We start from the raw sequence: 23394 nt of genomic DNA on the forward strand, positions 1-23394 counted from the left end.
AGCAGAAATAAATGACACAGAAAACTAAAACCAATAGGACAACATATCAGTGAAACCAGGATCTAGTTCTTTGAAAAGATCAACAAAACTGAAGAACAACAAAACTGATAAATCTCTAAGAAGATTCATTTAAAGGGGGGGGGGACCTAAATTAACAAAATTACTAACGAAAGAGGAGAAATAACAAACAACACCACAGAAATATAAACAATTGTAACCGAATATTATGAAAACTTATATGCCAGCAAACTGAACAACCTAGAAAAAATGGATAAACTTCTAGAAACATGTAACTTACCAAAACTAAAGCAGGAAGAAATATAAAATTTGAACAGAACAATCACCCGCAATATAATAGAATCAGTAATCAAACAAAACAAAACAAAACACAACTCCCAACAAACAAAAGTCCAGGGCCAGATGGCTTCACAGCCAAATTCTACAAAACATTTAAAGAAGAGTTAATATCTATTCGTCTCAAAGTATTCCAAAAAACACAAAAGGAAGGAAAACTTCTAAATTCATTTTATGAGGCCAGTATCACCCTGATACCAAAACCAGATAAAGACACCACACACACAAAAAGAGAACTATAGGCCAATAACTCTCATGAATATAAATGTAAAAATCCTCAACAAAGTATTAGCAAACCAAATCCAACAATACATTAAAAAAAATTATACACCACAATTAGGTGGGATTTAGTCCTGGGATTCAAGGGTAGTTCAATATTCACAAAACAATCAACGTGATACATTATTTCAATAAGATAAAGAATGAAAAACCATATGATCATTTCAAAAGATGCAGAAAAAGCACTTGGCAAAGTATAATATCCATTCATGATAAAAACCCTCCGCAAAGTAGGTCTAGAGGGAACATATCTCAACATAATAAAGGCCATATATGCAAAACCCACAGCCAGCATCATAGTGGGGAAAAACTGAGGGCTTCCCCCCTAAGGTCAGGAAGACGACAAGGATGTCTGCTCTTACCATTTTCATTCAGTCTATACTGCAAGTCCTAGCCACAGCAATCAGACAACATAAAGAAATAAAAGGCATCCAAATTGGTATGGAAGAAGTAAAACTCTCACTATTTGCAGATGATACTATATATAGAAAACCATAAAGACTCCACCAAAAAACTTCTAGAACTTCTATATCCTGATAAAGTCACAGGATATAAAATCAATGTACAGAAATCTATTGCATTCCCATACGCTAATAATGAAGCAGGAAAAAGTGAAATTGATGTAACAATCCCATTTAAAATTGGACAAAAAACAATAAAATATCTCAGAATAAACTTAACCAAAAAGGTGAAAGACCTGTATTCTGAAACCTATAAAACACTCGTGAAAAAAATTCAAGCTGATGCAAAGAAATGGAAAGACATCCCATCTCACGGGTTGGACGAACAAATACTGTTAAAATGTCTATACTACCCAAAGGAATCTACAGATTTAATGCAATTTCTATTAAAACACCAACAGCATTTTCCACAAAACCAGAACAAACAATCCTAAAATTTGTATGGAGCCACAAAAGGCCTCAAATAGCCAAAGCAATCTTGAAAAAGGAAAACAAAATTGAAGGTATCACAATTCCCGATTTCAAGTTATATTACACAGTGGTAGTAATTAAAACGGTATAGTACTGGCATAAAAAACTGACACATAGATCAGTGAAATAGAACAGAAAACCCAGAAATAAACCCACAAATATATAGTCAATTAATCTTAAAAAAAAAAAAATCTTCAACAAAGAGAGAATGAATATACAATGGGAAAAACTCTCTCTTTTTTTTAAAGATTTATTTATTTGAGAGACAGCAGGGGAGGGGCAGAGGGAAAGGGAGAGAGAGAATCCAGTCAGACTCCCTGCTGAGCACAGAGCCGGATGCTGGGCTCTAGCCCATGACCCTGAGATCATGATGTGAGCCAAAATCAAGAGTTGGATGCTTAACCAACTGAGCCACTCAGGTGCCCCAAAAGACATTCTCTTCAACAAATAGTGATGGGAAAACCAGACAGCCCCTTGTAAAAGAATGAAACTGGACCATTTTCTTGCACCATACACAAACATAAACTCAAAATGGATGAAAGACCTAAATGTGAGACCTGAAACCAGAAAAATCCTTAAAAAGAGCACAGGTAGTAATATCTGTGACATCGGCCATGGCAACATTTTTCTAGCTATGCCTCCTGAGGCAAGGGAAATAAAAGCAAAAATAAAGTATTGGGACCACATCAAAATAAAAAGCTTCTGCACATTGAGAGAAACAATTAACAAAACTAAAAGGCAACCTAATGAATGGGAGAAGATATTTGCAAATGACATATCTAATAAAGGATTAGTATCCAAAATATATAAAGAACTGATACAACTCAACACCCAAAAAGCGAATAATTCAATTAAAAAATGGGCAGAAGACACGAACAGACATTTTTCCAAAAAGACATACGGATGGCCAACAAACATAAAAAGATGCTCAGTATCACTCATCATCAGGGAAACGCAAATCAAAACTATAATGAGATATCACCCCACTCACACCTGTCAGAATAGCTAAAATCAAAACACAAGAAACAATAGGTGTTGGCAAGGATGTGGAGAAAAGGGAACACTCCTGTACTCTTGGTGGGAATGCAAATTGCTGCAGCCACTGTGGAAAACAGTATAGAGGTTTCTCAAAAAAAATTAAAATAGAACTACCCTATGATCCATGGATCACACTACTGGGCATTTATCCCCAAAATGCAAAAACACTAATTCAAAGGCATACACGCACCCCTAAGTTTATTGCAGCTTTACAAAAGCCAAACTTTGGAAGCAACCCAAGCGTCCAATGACAGATGAATGGATAAAGAAGATGTGGTGTGTGGGTGTGTGCACACATATGCACATGGAATGTTAGTCATAAATAGTGAAATCTGTCCATTTGTAACAACATAAGTAGAGCTAGAGAGTATAATGCTAAGAGAAATAAGTTAGAGAAAGACAAATACCATATGATCTCACTCATATGTGGAACTTAGGGAACAATAAACAAAGGGAAAGAGAGAGAGAGACAAACCAAGAAATACTGTTAACTAAAGAGAACAAACTGATGGTTACCAAAAGGGAGGTGAGTGGGGTGCTGGGGATATAAGGGATGGGGGTTAAAGAGTACACTTCATCATGATGAAAAGAAAAGAAAATGGAAAAACAAATATCCTAGCAGCACTTTTATGACATTATAAACTGAAACAGTATAAATGCCCATCAGCAAGAAAATAGACACATTACATGATGATACAATAGTGAAGATAAATATGCATGTAACGGTATTCACATAAACATGGATAGATTTCACAAAAAATGCTGAGCTAAAAATGTCATAAAGAATACATACAGTATGATTTCCATTTCCATAGCACTGAAAAATGAAAAAATTATAAAATATATTACTTAGGGACACATCCAAGTGCAGCAAAACCATAAAGTAAAGGGAATGAAAAATACAAAACGAGAATGGTCTCATTCTTAAATTGGATGATGAATACACAGACACTCTTATATTATTGTTTAAACTGTACATACACATTACAGAGTGTCTTGTGACATATGATACTTTCACATTAAAAAAAAAAATCCAAATCAAAACTTCAATGAGATACCACCTCACACCAGTCAGAATGGCTAAAATTAACAAGTCAGGAAACGACAGATGTTGGCGGGGATGCGGAGAAAGGGGAACCCTCCTACACTGTGGGTGGGAATGCAAGCTGGTGCAGCCACTCTGGAAAACAGTATGGAGGTTCCTCAAACAGTTGAAAATAGAGTTACCCTACGATCCAGCAATTGCACTACTGGGTATTTACCCCAAAGATACAAATGTAGGGATCCGAAGGGGTACGTGCACCCCAAGGTTTATAGCAGCAATGTCCACAATAGCCAAACTGTGGAAAGAGCCAAGATGTCCATCGACAGATGAATGGATAAAGAAGATGTGGTATATATACACGATGGAATATTATGCAGCCATCAAAAGGAATGAGATCTTGCCATTTGCAACAATGTGGATGGAACAGGAGGGTGTTATGCTGAGCGAAATAAGTCAATCAGAGAAAGACATGTATCATATGACCTCACTGATACGAGGAATTCTTAATCTCAGGAAACAAACGGAGGGTTGCTGGAGTGGTGGGGGGTGGGAGGGAGGGGGTGACTGGGTGATAGACAGTGGGGAGGGTATGTGCTATGGTGAGCGCTGTGAATTGTGCAAGACTGCTGAATCACAGATCTGTACCTCTGAAACAAATAATGCGATAAATGTTAAGAAAAAAAAAAGAAAGAAGAAGATAGCAGGAGGGGAAGAATAAAGGGGGGGAAATCGGAGGGGGAGACGAACCATGAGAGACGATGGACTCTGAAAAACAAACTGAGGGTTCTAGAGGGGAGGGGGTTGGGGGGATGGGTTAGCCTGGTGATGGGTATTAAGGAGGGCACGTTCTGCATGGAGCACTGGGTGTTATGCACAAACAATGAATCATGGAACACTACATCAAAAACTAATGATGTAATGTATGGTGATTAACATAATAAAAAATTTTAAAGGAAAAAAAACCCTCTAGTCTATGTAGGTATTTATTTATTTATTTTTAAAGATTTTATTTATTTATTTGAGAGAGAGAGAGAACAAGAGATAGAAAGCACGAGAGGGAAGAGGGTCAGAGGGAGAAGCAGACTCCCTGCTGAGCAGGAAGCCCGATGTGGGACTCGATCCCGGGACTCCAGGATCATGACCTGAGCCGAAGGCAGTCGCCTAACCAACTGAGCCACCCAGGCGCCCTATGTAGGTATTTAGATACTATTCCACAGTCAACAAAGCATTCTAAGAACTGGGGAGGGCTCTGTATATAATTAATAGGTGACTGAAAAATAGCATGTCAAGGCACTCAAAATAGCTTCTTACCACTCCAAAATTCTCTGGGTCAATGTGAAATCACTCTGAATGTGAATCTTTCCCTTGTAGCCAGATTATGGAAATTTGATAAAGTAGGGGTGATTCTGAAATCACTATGTGGCAACTGTCAATGCCCATCAAACCAAAGATCACCAGGAACCCACTTATGGTTGAACAAGTTGAGATATTTTTCATCACAATGAAGGAAAACACATGTCATGAACCATGGGGCATCTCAGTAAGAGGGCATTTGAAAGAGTTTAATATAGGATTTGGGTTTATGTTAGGTAATTTTGGAGAGAGTTCCAGGAAGCAGGGATTTCGTCTAGATTAGGTGATGTCAGGAAGTGGGGACAATGCTACGACCGATGTCTTAGTAAGTTTTATGTAGAAGCAGGGCAAATGAGAACAAAGCTGAAGCTGCAACTGGTAAGGAAGCAGCAGGTTATTCACATCAGTCAGGAAAGGGGACTGTTTCAGACTTTGCGGCTTGAACAGTCACCTTGCTTTTGTCTACTCTCAGACAAGACTATGTATTGTTCTTACTTTGTTTCACTTCCTCATGGTTTCAGTGTAATCCTATGGGATGCCGATGCTCTCAGATTATGTCCAACAGATGAACACCATGGCCTCCCTGTGAGCGTCAGCTCATCTTGTAATAGCATCAAAGCCGGCACATAAACATCAGACCCATTTCCAGATGTCAGGGGCTGAATTTCTCTTTCTCATAACAAAGGACTATACATTCCCTTTTGCGCTCTCTCTGCGTATCTTCCAACTGTTGATACTTTCAAGTTTACTGGCAGAGGCTCATATTTTATCTATTTCAGTTATATTTCATCTACTTCAGTAATCATTACCAATTCATCCAAAACAAAAACATCAGTTTCCTACTTCTTTAAAAAGATAAAGACTCTCACAAGGATACACAACAGCATGAAATGTCACAACATGGCATGAATAGAAGATCAGGTCATCAATACCATAGAAGTAATTCACTTTTCGGTTCCATCATGTTGTCTTTCTGAGTTCAACTGGAGTGCTGATTAGGAAAAATGATCATTATGACTGTCTTTGTGTTGGATGGCAACTGCCTCAGCTAGTATAATTATGTGGAATTTTGTAGTTCTCATTAAGAGAGCAAAATGGACTAACTGGCTGTGTCAGGGTCCCTTTTATTCTGTTTCTGGAGTTAAATCTAAAACTAGACCTATAGCAACCAACTTGTTAAAATGAGAAGTGATTATAGAAAATGTCAAGGGCTGCTCACCCCATTGTAACAGGTAGCCTCCCTTCATCAGTCCTTGCTACAAATCGTTCCAGTGGTCCAGCAATAAAATCTCTTTATTTTGATCTAATCCAAGGTAAATGACAATAAAGGTTGTGCTTCCAACTGATTAGAGAATGAGTCACTTTCTGACTCATCTCATCTCTTAGAGGTCAGGGTGAGAATTTCAGTTTTATGGTCTATTAAGCATAGAGACAGCCCAGTGGCATTGCAGCATTCCCTCACAACAAACAAAGGGTGTTCACTGCCCATAAAGTATCATTCATGCTTCCTTTTTGAAAACCACTCCATAAACAGCAAACGAGATACTTCTAATACTGACAGTTTAAGTCTCAGAAATCACACAGACTAGTAGCAGGGATAATGGAGAAGTAATGGTCTATTTTCAGCCTTAAAAATAAGGAGGGACTTTGATAAGTCAAATTATCAATTTGACTTACTATGATAAGACACTCATCGTGTAAATTTCCAGCTGTCACAGAAGGATATAAGTTGTGGTCAGAAGCGTAAGAATTAACTGAAAGCTCTGTTTCTGCCTCCAGATATTTAAATGCATAAAAACAGAATTTATGCTACTGAGGAGACAATACTGTAATAAACTTATCTTCCTCCTTAGACTGTGAAACCGTTGAGGGTAGTCCATGTTTTATTCATCTTTGTATCTGTAATTCCTAGTATACCAACAGGTTATCAATAAATATTATAAAAGGGATGGATGGATGGGTTGATGCATGGATGGATCAATTGGTTAGGTGGATGGTTGGGTTTATTAAGTTACTGTTTCATCAACAAAAGTAGGGCAAGTGATTCAGAAGTTCTGTATTGATGCATTAACATCTACTAAGGCAGACACAGAACTTTCTACTTGTTATTATTTATTCTTACACCCTTCTGACAACAACTGGTATTAGATCTTTCTGTGACAGCTGAAAATTTACTGTGTTCCAAGGGCATATGTACTTGGCATAGCTCATGGATTTTTTTGTATTTTTTTAATCCCATGCTGCTGACAGAAGAAAACCACATTTGTTCCATAACTTGCTTAAGCCTGAAACGCTTTAAGTGGAAACCTGCCATCTACTCACTCACTCACTCATTTACTCACTCACGTATCATCCCTTACTCATCCATCATTAACAGTCACTGAGTACCCACTATAGGCATTCTTTTAGGCACTAGAACTACATCTGTGAACATTATTGATAAGAACCCCTGCCCTCATTGTTATAAAGCTTATATTCTAGTGGAGGAAGAAAGATAATAAACAGGACTAATAATTAAATACATAGCATATACATATTAAGGTAAAAACCACAGGAAGGGGTGTATTAGTTTGGGCAGAGTAGCTTCCATAACAAAAAACCTCCAAATTCCATTGATTTAACATATTTAAAGTTTATCTCTTCCTAATATAACCTAATGTTGATCTGACAAGATTTAGGGGAAAGTTTATGTCAATCAGACCTGCAATTACCATCTATACTGACTAGCAGACCAACTGATGGCAAAACTTCCAATTAGCACTATGTGAATACACCAGACCCTTCGGTCCTATATTGAAAAGTATGCTTCAGTGATTACAAGTGGCATTTAGAGGTTAAAAACAAAATTCCTCAAAAACTAATGATGTAATGAATGGTGATTAACATAATAATAAAAAAATCCTCTTCCCATATAGAAGCTTGAGGCAACACCTGATTGATTGAAGGGCTCATGAGTCACAGTCCCTACTTACTATTGACTGAGAAAATGAAGGTCCAGGGTTAGAGAAGAGAGTGAACAGTAATGGAATAAGAAACAGAAATGATTTACACAATTCACAGCGCTCACCATAGCTGTTGAATCACAGACCTGTACCTCTGAAACAAATAATACGTTAGATGTTAAAAAAAACAAAAAAAGAAGAAGAAGAAGATAGCAGGAGGGGAAGAATGAAGGGGGGGAAATCGGAGGGGGAGACAAACCATGAGAGACGATGGACTCTGAGAAACAAACTGAGGGTTCTAGAGGGGAAGGGGGTGGGGGGAGGGGTTAGCCTGGTGATGGGTATTAAAGAGGGCACGTTCTGCATGGAGCACTGGGTGTTATACGCAAACAATGAATCATGGAACCCTACATCAAAAACTAATGATGTAATATATGGTGATTAACATAATAATAAAAATATATATATCTACTATTAAAAAAATAGAAATGATTTAATACAAGGAACCAAATAAAGATACTGTATCAGATTAGAAAAATAGTTATTGAGAAATTCCTTATAAGTCCTCAGACTCTGCAATTAGAAGGTCAGTCATTTATTAAAATTCCATTTTCTTCTTCATTGCCCTGAAATTGTAAACCCCACCTTGACAGTGTTTTGTGGGAAAAGAGCTGAGTGAAGAAATAAACAAACTTTGATACTCATCCCCACTCTATTAATACACATCCTAACCTCTTAGTGTTCTAATTTCCACTATTTCTAAAATCTAAAATCAACTGCCTCTCTTACATAATAGGTATATTTTGAGACCTTGAAGGACTATTCCCTAGGAGTAAATGGGACCCAAAAATAGATCAGCTCTCACAGGGAGAAAGGCTCCAGTTTTGAAATCAGCTCAATCTCTGATTTGATTAAGATAATCTTGAATATTTAGTGGTCTTATTTTATCTCCCTCCTGGAAGTAAAATAGACATTCTCAATCGATACATACTGTTACACAGAGTCTCACTAACTTTTATAATTTTTTAAATACTTTGTCCATCAGTCAAAAGTTATCAGGTTTATGAGAAAACAAGATATGACCAAAACCAAGAGAAACAAACAAACAGAAAATCAGTCCCATAAGGGACTCAGATAATACAATTATCATTCATAGACTTTTAAATAATTACAAATAATTTATCTAAGAAATTACAAGAAAAGGGTGAAGGTCAGCAGAGAGTCAGAAACATAACAAAAGCGAAATGAAAAATCTAAAACTGAAAAACACAACTGAACTTATGAATTAAAAAAATGTGCTTAACAGCAAATTAAACATAGTCAAAGATAAGATTAGTGAAGTGAAAGATCAGAAAAAAATATACAAAACGAATTCAGAGATATAAAGGGATAAAATACGGAAAAGAGTATAAGAGATACACGAAAGCTATCAAATAAAACTAAGACACATATTTGGAGTATCTGAAGTAGAGAGAGGGGAAAAAGCAATATGTGAAGAGATATTATCTGAGCAATATTCAAATATGACAAAAGATATTAACAGATGCAGACTTAAGACATTCTAGATACCCCAACATGGACAAATATAAAGAAAATCAGACATAGGCTAGACGTGTTATAGAAAGTGTGTAAATTCAACAGAAAAGGGGAAAATATTAAAAGCAGACAATGAAAACTATTGTTACAGTTGATTCTTGGACAGCACAACTTTAAACAGTGTGGGTTCACTTATATGTGGCTTTTTCCCAATATATTGTTAAAATTTTTGGAGATTTGTGACAATTTGAAAAAACTCACAGATGAACTGCACAGCCTAGAAATAATAAAAAAAATCAAGAAAAAGTTAGGTATGTCATGAAGGCATAAAATATATGCAGACACTAGTCTGTCTTATCATTCAATATCATAAAATACATACAAATATATCATAAACAGTTAAAATTTATCAAAATTTATGCAAAGACTTACAGACCATACATGGCACTATTTGCAGTTGAGAAAAATGTGAACAAATGTAAAAATGCAGTACTAAATCATGACTGCATAAAATTATCTGTAGTATAAACGGTACTAATGTAGTAATTTTGTAGTCACCTCCTGTTGCTATTGTGCTGAGCTCAAGTGTTGCAAGTATCTACTTAGGATGCCAGGTGACACTAATCATCTCTGCACGAACAGTTCATCTCTACAGTAAACTGTGTATCACAATAAAAAGTGATCCCTCATGGTTCTCATATTTGTTGGTTTAGTGCAATACCTCAAACTTCAAACGACATCATTGGACCCATACGAAGTACTACTAGTGATGCTGGAAGTGCTCCCAAGAAGTAGAGAAAAGTCATGGCATCATAAGGAAAAGACGAACTGCCTGATAGGCACCACAAATTGAGGTCTGAAGCTGTGGTTAGCCACCAATTCAAGATATATAAATCCAGTGGAAGGACCATTATAAAAAAGAAAAAGAAACTCATGAAGCCGTTGCTGCAGTTACAACCAGCAGGTGCGAAAACCTTGCACTTTTCACAAAATACCTATCTCATATTGAAAAGGCAGTTTTTATGTAGGTGCAAGACTGCTGTAAGAAAGGCAAAGCCTACAGACTCTAATGATTTGGGGGGCAAATGACATCAGCAACCTAAAGCAAAAGAAAGGTGAAGGATCTAAAGTTGGAGAATTTAATGCCAGCAAAGGATGGTTTGATAATTTTAGAAAGAGGTTTGCCTTAAGAAAAAAAAAAAAAAAAAAAGGCCAAGATAATGGGAGAAGCAGTTCTGGCCAACTAAGAGGCAGCAGATGAGTTCTCAGACACCACTTACAAACTCACTGAGGAGAAAGGAAATCTGCTTGAACGAGTTTTTAATGCAGATGAAAGCGCCCTATTTTGGGGAAAAAAATATGCCACGAAGGACATTTGTTAGTAATGAAAAGAAATGAGCGCTAGGATTTAAGGCAGGAAAGACTAGGCTGACTGTACTGTTTTGTGCAAATGCAGCTGGGTTTATGAACAGGACTGCCCTTATCTATAAAGCTGCTAACCCCCAAACCTTGAAGGGAAAAGATAAACATAAGCTGCTAGTGTTTTGGTTGTATAACAAGAAGGCCTGAATAATGAGAACCCTTCTTCTAAATTGGCTTCATCCATGCTTTGTCCCTGAAGTCAGGAAATACCTTGCCAGTAAGGGACTGCCTCTTAAAGTTCTTTGGATAGTGGACAATGCCCCTGGCTACCCAGAATCCCATGAGTTCAACACCGAGGGCACTGAAGTGGTCTATTTGCCCCTAAACATAATGTCTCTGATCCAGCCTCTAGATCAGAGTGTCATAGGGACATTTAAGGCTCATTATGCATGGGACTCTATGGAATGGCTTGTCAGCATTATGGAAGAGAACCCTGACAGAGAAAACATGAAAGCATGGGAGAACCACACCACTGAAGATGCCATCATTGTTAGAAGAAAAGCCATGAAAACCATCAAGCCTCAAACAATAAATTCCTGCTGGAGAAAACTGTGTCCAGATGTTGTGCATGACTTCCCAGGATTTATACAGAGCCAATCAAGGGAATCATGAAAGAGACTGTGGCTATGGCAAAGGGTGGGGGGGGGTAAAGGGTTTCAAGGTATGAATCTTGGAGAAGTTCAAGAGCTGACAGACACCATATCACAGGAATTAAGAGAAGATGACTTGATGGAGATGAGTGCTTCTGAACCAGTCCAGGTGATGAAGAAGAAGATATAGAAGAAGTGGTGCCAGAAAACAAACTGACATTAGACAACTGGGCAGAAAAGTCTTGATTATTCAATATGGCTTTTGGCTTCTTTAACAACATGGACCCTTCTAAGACATGGGCGCTACAACTAAAGCAAATGGTGGAAGAAGGATTGGTACCATATAGAAATATTTTTAGAGAAATGAAAAAGCAAAAAAGTCAGAAATTATGACGTATTTCTGTAAAGTTACACTGAGTGTGCCTGCCTCTCCTTCCTTCCCTTCCACCTCCTCTGCCTCTGCCACCCCTGAGACAGCAAGGCCCCCCCCCCTCCTCCTCAGCCCACTCAACATGAAGAGGACAAGAATAAAGACTTTTATGATGATCCACTTCCACTTAAATAGTTAATAATCATCGTGCCATACAGTTAATAAACTTATATGTTCATACAGTTAACTTATGTTATATATGTGTGTGTCTGTGTGGAAATCTAATAACTGTACAAGAAATGTAGGAGGTGCTTTTGTGTTGTCATCATCATCAACGCCTAAGTATTTACCATGTAGCACACTGTGTTCAAGACATGTACGGAAGTGGTTATACCTATCCTCACATAGACATAAGGTGAATGATCATCAATATATGATTAATAATGTACTAGTTTTCTTACTATTTTCTAACTTTGCTTTCAAAGAATTACATTACCTTACATTAAGCTTCTCTCTCCTAGAGAAACTGCGTATCAGCCTATCATTACAGGTAAGTGGTTTTAAAAATGTAACAATGTTCCCAAAACTGTATTATTAATATAATACCATACACCATAAAAATTTTTTTATAACAATTCATGCATTCGTGTATAGGCTAGGCTACCATGAAGCAAGAGTATCAATTACATTAGACTACCAAAAAGCAATCATATTGCTGCTTCTTCATTATCAATGCATGAGTAGTCATATCTACAAATAAATGTGAATTTCTTTTTCACATTATCTTCTTATTTTGAGGTCTAACGTTAATGATATATATAGTGTGTACTGTAATTTTTTAAAGATTTATTTTAGGGGCGCCTGGGTGGCTCAGTCATTAAGCGTCTGCCTTCAGCTCAGGTCGTGATCCCAGGGTCCTGGGATTGAGCCCCGCATCGGGCTCCCTGCTCAGCGGGAAGCCTGCTTCTCCCTCTCCCACTCCCCCTACTTGCGTTCCCTCTCTTGCCATATCTCTGTCAAATAAATAAATAAAATCTTAAAAAAAAAAGATTTATTTATTTTGGAGCAAGAGAGAGCACATGTGAGCAGGAGGAGGGGCAGAGGAAGAGAGAATCCTCAAGCCAACTCCCTGCTGAGTGTGGAGCCAGATGCGGGGCTAGATCTCAGGACCCTGAGATCATGACCTGAACTGAAATCAAGAGTTAGCTGCTCAACTGACTGAGCCACCCCAGTGCCCCTAACATCTGCAGTATTTTATATCATAGAAGACAATATTGGTATAGGTACTGACAGATGATTCATCCTGTAAACAGATAGTGGAAACTTACAGTACTGATAAATACAATACAGTACTATAAGTGTATTTTCTCTTCCCTATGATTTTCTTAATAAAACTTTTTTTCTAGCTCTCTTTATTTTCAAAATACAGTATGTAATACCTGTAACATACACAATATGTGTTAATAAACTGTTTTTGTTATTGGTAAGCCTTCTGGTCAACAGAGGCTATTAAGTTTTCAGGGAGTCAAAAGTTATACATGGATTTTTTTACAATGTGTGTGTGTGTGGGGGGGGTCAGTGCCCCTAACCCACATTGTGCAAGGGTCAACAATACTTTCAAAAAAAACAACAGCATAGTGACATCTGATTTCTTAACAGAAACACTGGAAACCAAAAGCCAATGGAATGTCTTCAAGTGAGTGAAAATTTATACCCTCTAATCTAGAATTCAATAACCAGCAAAAACATGCTTGAAAAATAAGAGCAAAATAAAGCATTGCTAAGAAAAATGAAAACTGAAAGTATTTATCACTAGAACTCTACTAAAGGAAATACTGAAGGGTACCCTTTAGGCAGAAGGAAAATTATCCTAGAAGGAAACACAGAAATGTAACAATTAAAAATACAGAGCAACGGAAAGGGTAACAGTGCAGTAAATCTAAGTGAATATTGACTATGAAAGTAACAGTAATACCTTGTGGGATGAAGTATGTTAGTCTGAATGTCTGTCCCCCTCGTAATTCCTGTTCAAACGTAATTCCAATGTGATGACATTTGGAGGAGGAGCCTTTGGCAGGTGACTGTTGCCCTTATAAAGAGACCCCAGAGAGCTCCCTTTCCCCTTTCACAGTGTGAGGACATAATGAGAACACAGCTGTCTATGAACCAAGAAGCAGGCCCTCAGTAAAATAAAGTCAGCAGACAACATAACTGCAGAAACTTGATTTTGGACTCCCCAGTTTCCAAGACTCTGAGAAATAAATTTCTGTTGTTTATAAGCCACCCAGTCTATGTTATTCTGTTACAGCCATCTGAACAGACTAAGACCAAGTGTATATTTGTGTGTATCTCTTTAAGGATAAATACATAGGTATGTATATGTGTAAGGATAGATATATGGATATTTCAAATGTACAACAGCACTAGAAGGGGAGTATGGGGAGTTAAAGGATTTTAAGATTCTGGTATTGTCGGGCACCTGGGTGGCTCAGTTGGTTAAGCGACTGCCTTCGGCTCAGGTCATGATCCTGGAGTCCCGGGATCGAGTCCCACATCGGGCTCCCTGCTCAGCGGGGAGTCTGCTTCTCCCTCTGACTCCCCCCTCTCATGTGCTCTCTCTCTCTCTCTCATTCTCTCTTTCAAATAAATAAATAAATCTTAAAAAAAAAAGATTCTGGTATTGTCTTAGAAGCACCAAAAGTACTAATTTATATTAGATTTTAGTAAGTCAAGAATGTATGTTGTAATTTCTAGAGTTATCATTAGATGAGTGATAAAAAAAAGTTTAATAGAGAAGAGAAATAGAAAAAATACTTAGACAACTGAAATGAAGGCAAATAAACAGAAAAAAGAATGGAACAGATGGGACGGAGTAAATAGGTGATAGATTTTAAGTAAAATATATGAGTAATTCTGTTGGTACAAGTGAAATAAATACCTCAATGACAATTGTTGGACAGGATTTAACACACACAAGCATAATTACATGCTCCTCACAAGAGATACACCTTAAATATAAGGAAACAGAATGGTTGAAAATAAAAGGATAAACATACACTAAAAGAAACACACACACACACAAAATGGTGTTGCAGCTGTAACAACAAAGTAAACTTTAAAGAAAAAATCAGAACTAGAATTCAGGATGGAGTTTTCATAATGAAAAAGGTTTCTTCACACCCACAAAATATCACAATCCAAAATATTTAAGCACTCAAGACTATCACTTCAACATATATAAATCCAGTATTATCAGAACTAAAAGGATCAATAGAAAATCCACCATCGTTATTGAGAGAGTTTAGTATATACCTCACTCAATATCAGACACAATACAGAGATGAAATGATCAGCAAGGAAATGGGAGATTTGGACAACACAATTAACAAACATCATTAACAGACATATCTAGGATATTCAAATAAACAACTGCAGAATACTTTTTTTTTCAAGGGTATAGGAAACATTTAACAAAACTGACCATTTCCTGGGCCAAATTTCCAAGACTGAAATCAGACAGAGTATGTTCTCTGACCACAATGGAATTAAGCTAGAAATCAAAATCAAAAAGAGATACAGAAAATCCCCTGAAATTAGAAGTGAAAAACAATTATAAAGAACTTGTAGTTAAAGATGATGGAAATTAGACAACAGAATGAAATAAATGTCTTAAAAATGATTGACATAAAAATGTACGGGATGCAGCCAAAGCAGTGAAAACTGGAAAATTTATATCCTTAAATGTACATGTTAGAGAAAACAAAGGCTACAAAATCAAGTATCTAAACATCTGAATCAAAAAAAATCATTAATAAAAAAAGCAGAATGAGATATAAAATATGGAACCAAGATGTACTAAAAGGATGAGAATATATCCATTCAAATACCAGGAACTGTAGAAACTGGAAAAGTTTGTCATCGCAGTTTCAAAGTTACTTGAGGAGTTGGGATTCAAATATCAGTCCAGAGCAAAAGTCATAGAGAGGATTCCATATGTAGACACAAGGATATAATGTGTATTCACCTAAAAGTCATCAAATCCCCATAGGAAAAAGCTGAATGACAGTGTTCTCAAGTAAACTTCTCATAGATGGGCCATGCTTTAAAATGACTTTTCTTAAACATATTAATTATACTCACAGTTTTTAAAATAAAATATCCATGATGCAAAAAAAAATCATTAGTGAAAAATAAATCCAAAGACAGTAAAAAGAAGGAAATAAGGAAGGCAGAAAGCAATAAAATTAAAAACAAATATGCAATATTGCAAAAAGACACAAGTATTACAAAATAAGAAATAAAACAGTCATTCTTCACAGATGACATGATTGTATATAAATTTATTTATAAATAAAGGCTCCACAAAAACTATTATAAATAAGAAGTAAATTCAACAAGATTGCTGAATACAAGGTCAGAGTACCCAAATCAATTGCATTTCCACATACCAACAATTAGAAAATAAAATTTCAGAAAGATTCTATCTGTAATAACATAAAAACCAAATACTTGGACTAAATCTAATAATGTGTTAAGACTTGTACCACAAGACTATAAAATACTGAAAGAAGGGGCGCCTGGGTGGCTCAGTTGTTTAGCGTCTGCCTTCGGCTCAGGTCATGATCCCAGGGTCCTGGGATCGAGCCCCGCATCGGGCTCCCTGCTCCACAGGAAGCCTGCTTCTCCCTCTCCCACTCCCCTTGCTTGTGTTCCCTCTCTTGCTGTGTCTCTCTCTGTCAAATAAATAAATAAAATCTTTTAAAAAAATACTGAAAGAAATTAAAAGCAAATAAATGGAAAGGCCATAGTGTTTATGTATTGAGAGACTAAGTTTTGAAAGATGTCAACACTCCCCAAAAGTCTCTATTGATATAATACAATCCCTATAAAAAATGCCAGTAGGGTTTATTTTGTGGAAATTGTTAAGCTGATTCTTAAAATTCATATAAAAATACCAGGGGCCAATAATAGCCAAGGCAATGTGAACAAAAAGAACAGGTTGCAAGTCTACTGGATATAAAATTTTAATATAAAACTACAATAATCAAAATACTGTGGCACTGGCACAATGTCAGACACCTTTTAGAGCAGGCATAAATAATACTTGGTTTGTGAAAGTGACACTGTGGATCAGTGAAAAAGTGATGGTCATTTTAATTAATGGTCCTGGGTCATGCACATATATTTATTCAAATAGAAAAATAAATCCCTAACTCACAGCATACACAAAAATCAATTCCAGGTAGACTGTATGTCTAAAGGTAAAAGTCGACCCAATAACAATACAGAAAATTGCATAGGAGAATATTTTCATGATTTGGGAGTTAGGGGAAGTTTTCTTTAACAGGATACAGAACCCGCCCTCCACCCCCCACCCCAACAAACAGGAAAAGATAAACAAAATAAGTTACTAAAAATTAGAGATTTCTGTTCGTCAAATGACACATTAAGAGAATGAAAAGGCAAGTCAGGAAAGGTATCTGTAACAGAAAGAACCAACACTGTTTGTATGCAGAATATATAAAGAGCTTCTACAAGTGAGTTAGTAAAAGACAAGAGAAAAATAATCAAGAGACTTGAACTAGCACTTCACAAAAAGGGATGTTTAAATGGTCAGTAAATATCTGAAGATATTCTCCTTAGTAATAAAAATGTAAATCTACCACCCACCCAACAAAATTATAAAAACAAAAAAGTAAAAATGTAAATAACCACCACGCGGGTGCATCGCTAGCGAGAGGGTAACACGGCACAACCACTTTGGAAAGCTATCTGGCATCATCCTTCTACTGAAATTGAACACGTACATATTCTGTGACACAGCCATTTTAGTCCTATGTATATACCCAACAGAAATGCATACCTGTGCGGACCAAGAGACAAGTACAAGAATCTTTATAATACCATTAGTTGTAAGAGGTAAAAACTGAAAACATCCCAAATATCCATGAATTAGAATAGTATATGAATTCATGTCTATTTATAAAATGTAATATTGTAAAAGAGTAAAAATGAATATATGACGAATACGGGCAACAAAATACATTAATCTCACAAGTATCATGTTAACAAAAAGAAGTTATAAACAAACAAATACACACCATGTCACTGAGTTTATATAAAGTATAAAGAAGTCAAAGCTAATCTATGGTGTTAGCAGGATAGTGTTTCTTTTGGGGAGATAAAAAGGGAGCAGTGACTAGGAGGAGGAACGGGAAAGGCTCCTGGAATATTAGTAATGTTCTAGTTCTTCACTTTAGTGATAATTGTACAGAAATTGTGATAATCCCTAAGCTCTATGGTGCATCTCAAGCAGGGACAACTTTTGCTCCTCAGGTGACATTTAGCAACATCTGCAGGAATTTTTCATTGTGACAACTGGAAGGTAGAGAAGAGGTACAGGCATCCAGCGGGTAGAGGCCAGAAATACTGCTAAACATCCTATGATGCACTGCCTGCTCTCTTACTCCCCAACAGAGAGTCACCCAAGATATCAGTAATGCAGAGACTGAGAAACTCTGCTGTGTACTTGTTACTTGCGTTCTTTTGTGTATGTAAGTTAACTCGAATAAAAGAAACCGAAAAGGCCATTTGTATATGTGTCAAAAAAAAAAAAAAAAAAAAAACAAGGATGTTAGTCTCTTATCGAAGTTTTTCTATTTCTATTTCTTTGCTTCTCGTTGATTTTTTAAAATTTGATTTTAAATTTTAAAATTTAACTAACAACTGAGAGGGAGAAATGCTCCTGCAAAACTGTGTAGAAAAAAAACTAAAATTGAGGAAATTCTGCCCATTAATTTATTATTTCCTTGGTGACTTATTTTCTGACTCTATTGGAAGAGCCTTCATATCCAACTCTGAAATGCCAAATTAAGGGGAGTAGAATCGGAGAAAGCTATTATGACACACTCAGGCAAGCTATCTAAGTGTCCAGGATTGGAAACAGCAACTTGTACATTACTTACTTGACTCACGGATGTATCATGTTACTTTTAACCAGAAAGCAAAGTGCATTATTGATAGTTTTTCCAAACAGGCAGATGGAGAAATAGCCAATGGAAATTGATTTCATGAGAAAATAAGAAGATATCCAAATTACTTTTGCATCCTAATTTGCAGATGATTAAATTCCACTTAGGAAATGAATACAGATTTTGGACTTCTGGGGAAGTCCTTAGGAGGACCTAAGCTCACCTTGTCCCACAGATACAAGTAGCTAACACCCACATTAGTGTATGTAACCCAGAGAATGACCCAAAGACTGGCAGAACAGACTCTCCACAGCTAAATGTAGATAAGAGGACACATCAAAGAGGGTAGGAAGGGCGGAGATGCAGTTGGGAGGTAAACGGACCCACAGGACTGCCCCTGGGAGAGAGGGATACCAAGGGCGTGGAGAGGGGAGACAAAGAGAAGAGGAGTTCCCCACTCCAGGCACCCCAGGCATGGAGGACCTGCACCAGGAAGACAAATCCCCATAATATTTGGCTTTGAAAACCAGAGGGACCTAATTTTGTGAGTTCTTCGAATTGGTGGGGCTTAACACCTGGGACTTTAAGACTCAGAGGGCTTGGCTCTGGGACAGCCAGGAGGGCAAAAGGAAACCGAGTCCCCATCCTTAGATAGACAGCACCCCCAAGAGCCCCACTGAGATACAGCACAGAAGCAGCAGTTTGAAAAATGCCTGGGGATAAACGGGAGGGAGATTTGTTTCCTAATCTCAGAGCAATGTGCTAGAAGGGCAGGGATGATCGGGAGACTTCTTCAAGAACAAAAGGGTTGGCAGGCACCATTTCCCTCTCCCCCCCACCAACCTAGACTCACGAACACCTACAAGAATCAACTTGCTAACAGTGTGCCACGCCCTTTCATTCTCCTGTGAACCTGCCCCCTCCAATAAGCTTTTGACCAGAGCCCATCCAAAGTGGTGCTGTAAGACTGGCACTGTGCCAGCAGCCCCCAACAGAGGCCAGCACCACTACAAAGTGACTCCTGTGCCAGGGAGAGGGGAAGATAACCACACACACCAGTCCCACTGCAGCCCCAACAGTGGGCTGGGGGCAGACACCTGGTCTGACTGCAGAGCCTGCTCGCCACCAAAAGCAAGGGAGACAACACAGGGAGAGTGTCCTGCATTTCAGGGCTACTGCACTTCTGACAAATGCCTGGTCTGACTCACTTCAAGCCCAAGATGGCCCCAGACTGGCCCACTAACACCACAGGGACCAAACCCTGCCCACAACAGGCAAAGAGAGCCATTGCAAACAACTTGACTAAAGGCAAAAGCGGCTCAGTTGCAACAGTAGGGTGTACACAACCCACATAGGAGACAACCCTGAAACACCAGATTCTGGTGAAGAGGGGACATTACACGGCAGGGTACTAGAGTATTTCTTCTTCCTAAGGCTATTACTTTCAAGAGCAGGAGATGTAGGGGTGCCCAGCTGGCTCAGCTGGTAGAGCATGTGACTTCTGATCTTTGGGGTTACGAGTTCAAGGTCCGCCTTGGGCATGGAGCCTACTTCAAAAAAAAAAAAAAAAAAAAAAAGAGCAGGAGATGTAGCTGACTTTCCTAACACAGAAAGAGACATAGAGAGTTAGACAAAATGAGGAGACAGAGGACAGTCCCAAATGAGAAAACAGTGCAAAATCATAGCAAGAGAGCTTAATGAAATGGAGATAAATAATATGCCTGATAGAGAATTTAAAGTAATGGTCATAAATATCCTCACTGGATTTGAGAGAGTGGAGGGCCATAGTGAGATTCCTAACAAACCGATAGAAAACATAAAAAAAAGAACCCATCAGAGATGAAGAATCCAATAAGTGAAGTTAAAAATACACTAGAGGGAACAGTATACTAGATGAAGCAGAAGAATGGAGGGCAGAGTAGTAGAAAGCAATCAAGCTGAACAGGAGAGAGAAAAAAAACAATAAAAAATGAAAAACAGACTTAGGGAACTCAGTGACACCATTAAGCATAGTAACATTCACATTATAGGGACCCCAGAAGGAGAAGAGACAGAAAAGGGGACAGAAAATTTATTTGAAGAAATAAGAGCTGAAAACTTCCAAATCTGGTGAACAAAACAAAATTCCAGATCCAGGAAGGAGAGAAAGCCCACAACAAAATCAATCCAAGGAAATCCACACCCAGACATGCAGTAATTAAAATGGCACAAAGTAATGATAAAGAGAGAATTTCAAAAGCAGCAAGAGAAAACAAAATAGTTACATAAAAGGGAAACCCCATAAGGCTATCAGCTGATTTTTTTAGCAGCAACATTGTAGGCCAGAAGAGAGTGGCATGATATAGTCAAAGTGCTGAATGGAAAAAAAAAAAAACAAAACCTGCAGACAAGAACACTCTATCCAGCAAGGCTATATCATTCACAATAGGAGAGATAAAGAGTATCTGAGAAAAACAAAAATTAAAGGAATTCATGGCCCCTAAACCAGCCCTACAAGAAATGTTAAAGGGGACCCTGAATGGAAAAGAAAGACCATAACCAGGAGTAGGAAAAGTAGGAAGTGCAACAGCAGTAAAATTAAGCATATCTATAAAAATCAGTCACAGGAATCACAAAATAATAGAATGTCAAGTATGACAATACATACTTAAAATACCGGGGGGGGGTGGCAAAGAATGGGTTCAACCCTGAGTGCCCATCAACTTAATATAGACTGCTATATGCATAAGATGTTATATACAAACCTAACCACATGTTATATACATGTTATATACATATATACATGTTAGATACATATATATACATACATGTGTATATGTATATACATATACATATATAACACGTTATATACAAACGTAACCACAAATCAAAAACCAGTAATACATATGCAAAAAATAAGGAGAAAGGAATCCCAAGTATATCACTAAAGAAACCCAGCAAACTGTGAGAGAATAGAGAAAGAAAAGGAACAAAAAATGTCAAAAAAAACCATAAAACAGCTAACAAAGTGGCAATAAATACATACCTATCAATAATTACTTTGAATGTAAGTGGACTAAACACTCCAATCAAAAGATATAGGGTGACAGAATTGATAAAAAAGGAAGACCCACCTATATGCTGCATACAAGAGACAGATTTCAAACCTAAAGACACAGGCAGATTGAAATTGAAGGGGTAGAAAGGCATTTATCATGCAAGTGGAAGTGAAAAGAAAGCCAAGGTGGCAATACTTACATCAGAGAAAATAAACTTTACGACAAAGACTGTAACAAGAGACAAAGAAGGACTCTATATGAATAATAAGGGAGAAAATCCAACAAGAAGATGTAACAATCATAAATATTTATGCTCCCAACATGGCATCACCCAAAATACATAAAACAGTTAATAACAAACATAAAGGAACTAATCAATAGTAACACAATTATAGTAGGAAACTTTAACGCTCTACTCACATCAGTGGACAGATCATCCAAACAGAAAGTCAACAACAAAACAGTGGCTTTGAATGACCCATTGGACCAGATAGATTTAACAGATATACTTAGAAATTCCATCCTAAATCAGAATACATGTCCTTTTCATGTGCACATGGAACATTCTCCAGAACAGACCACATATTAAGCCACAGAACAAGTCTCAACAAATTCAAAAAGACAGAAGTCATACCATGCATCTTTAAACTGACCACAACAATATGCAACTAGAAATCAACCACAAGAAAAAAATCTGGAAAGACCACAAATACATGGAGATTAAATGACAAGCTACTAATCAATGAATGGGTCAACCAAGAAATCCAAGAGAAAATTAAAAAATACATGAAGACAAATGAAAATGAAAACACAATGGTCCAAAATCTTTGGGATACAGCAAAAGCTGATCACTGAGGGAAGTTTATAGCAATGTAGGCCTACCTCATGAAGCAAGAAAACTCTCAAATAAACAACATAACTTCACACCTAAAGGAGCTAGAAAAGAACAAACAAAACCCCAAACCAGCGGAAGGAAGGAAATAACAAAGATTAGAGCAGAAATAAATGAAAAGGAACTAAAAAACAACAGATCAATGAAACCAGGAGCTGGTTATTTGAAAAGAGCAACAAATACAATAAACCTCTAGCCAGACTGATCGAGAGAGAGAGAGAGAGAGAGAGAGAGAGAGAGAGAAAGTCAAATAAAGTCAGAAATGAAAGAAAACAAACAACACGACAGAAATACAAAAGGATTATAAGAAAATATAATGGAAAATTATATGCCAATAAACTGGACAGTCTCGAAGAAATGGATAAATTCATAGAAACATATAACTCCCCAAAACTAAATCACGAAGAAACAAAAAATTTGAACAGATTATCAGCAATTGTAATTGAAAAAGTAGTCAAAAAACTCCCAATAAGCAAGAGTCCAGGACCAGATGGCTTCACAGACATTAAGAAGAGTTAATACCTATTCTTCTCAAAGTACTCAAAAAATAGTAGAGGAAGGAAACCCTCCAGATTCATCCTATGAGGCCAGCTTTACCCTGGTACCAAAACAAGATAAAGATACTAAAAGAA

The 23394-nt window shown here is 37.2% G+C and overlaps 1 protein-coding gene across 4 annotated transcripts in view; it reads right to left on the reverse strand.

The window, feature by feature from the left end:
- Positions 1-23394, reverse strand: part of SYTL5 (synaptotagmin like 5) — a 106267-nt gene that overhangs the window by 64624 nt on the left and 18249 nt on the right. The gene's annotated exons all lie outside the window — the stretch shown is intronic.

The sequence above is a fragment of the Eumetopias jubatus genome, unplaced genomic scaffold (genome assembly GCF_037043125.1).
Source record: "Eumetopias jubatus isolate StellerSeaLion01/CBP00866 unplaced genomic scaffold, mEumJub1_p1.0 scaffold_11, whole genome shotgun sequence".
In the NCBI taxonomy this organism is placed as follows: domain Eukaryota; kingdom Metazoa; phylum Chordata; class Mammalia; order Carnivora; family Otariidae; genus Eumetopias; species Eumetopias jubatus.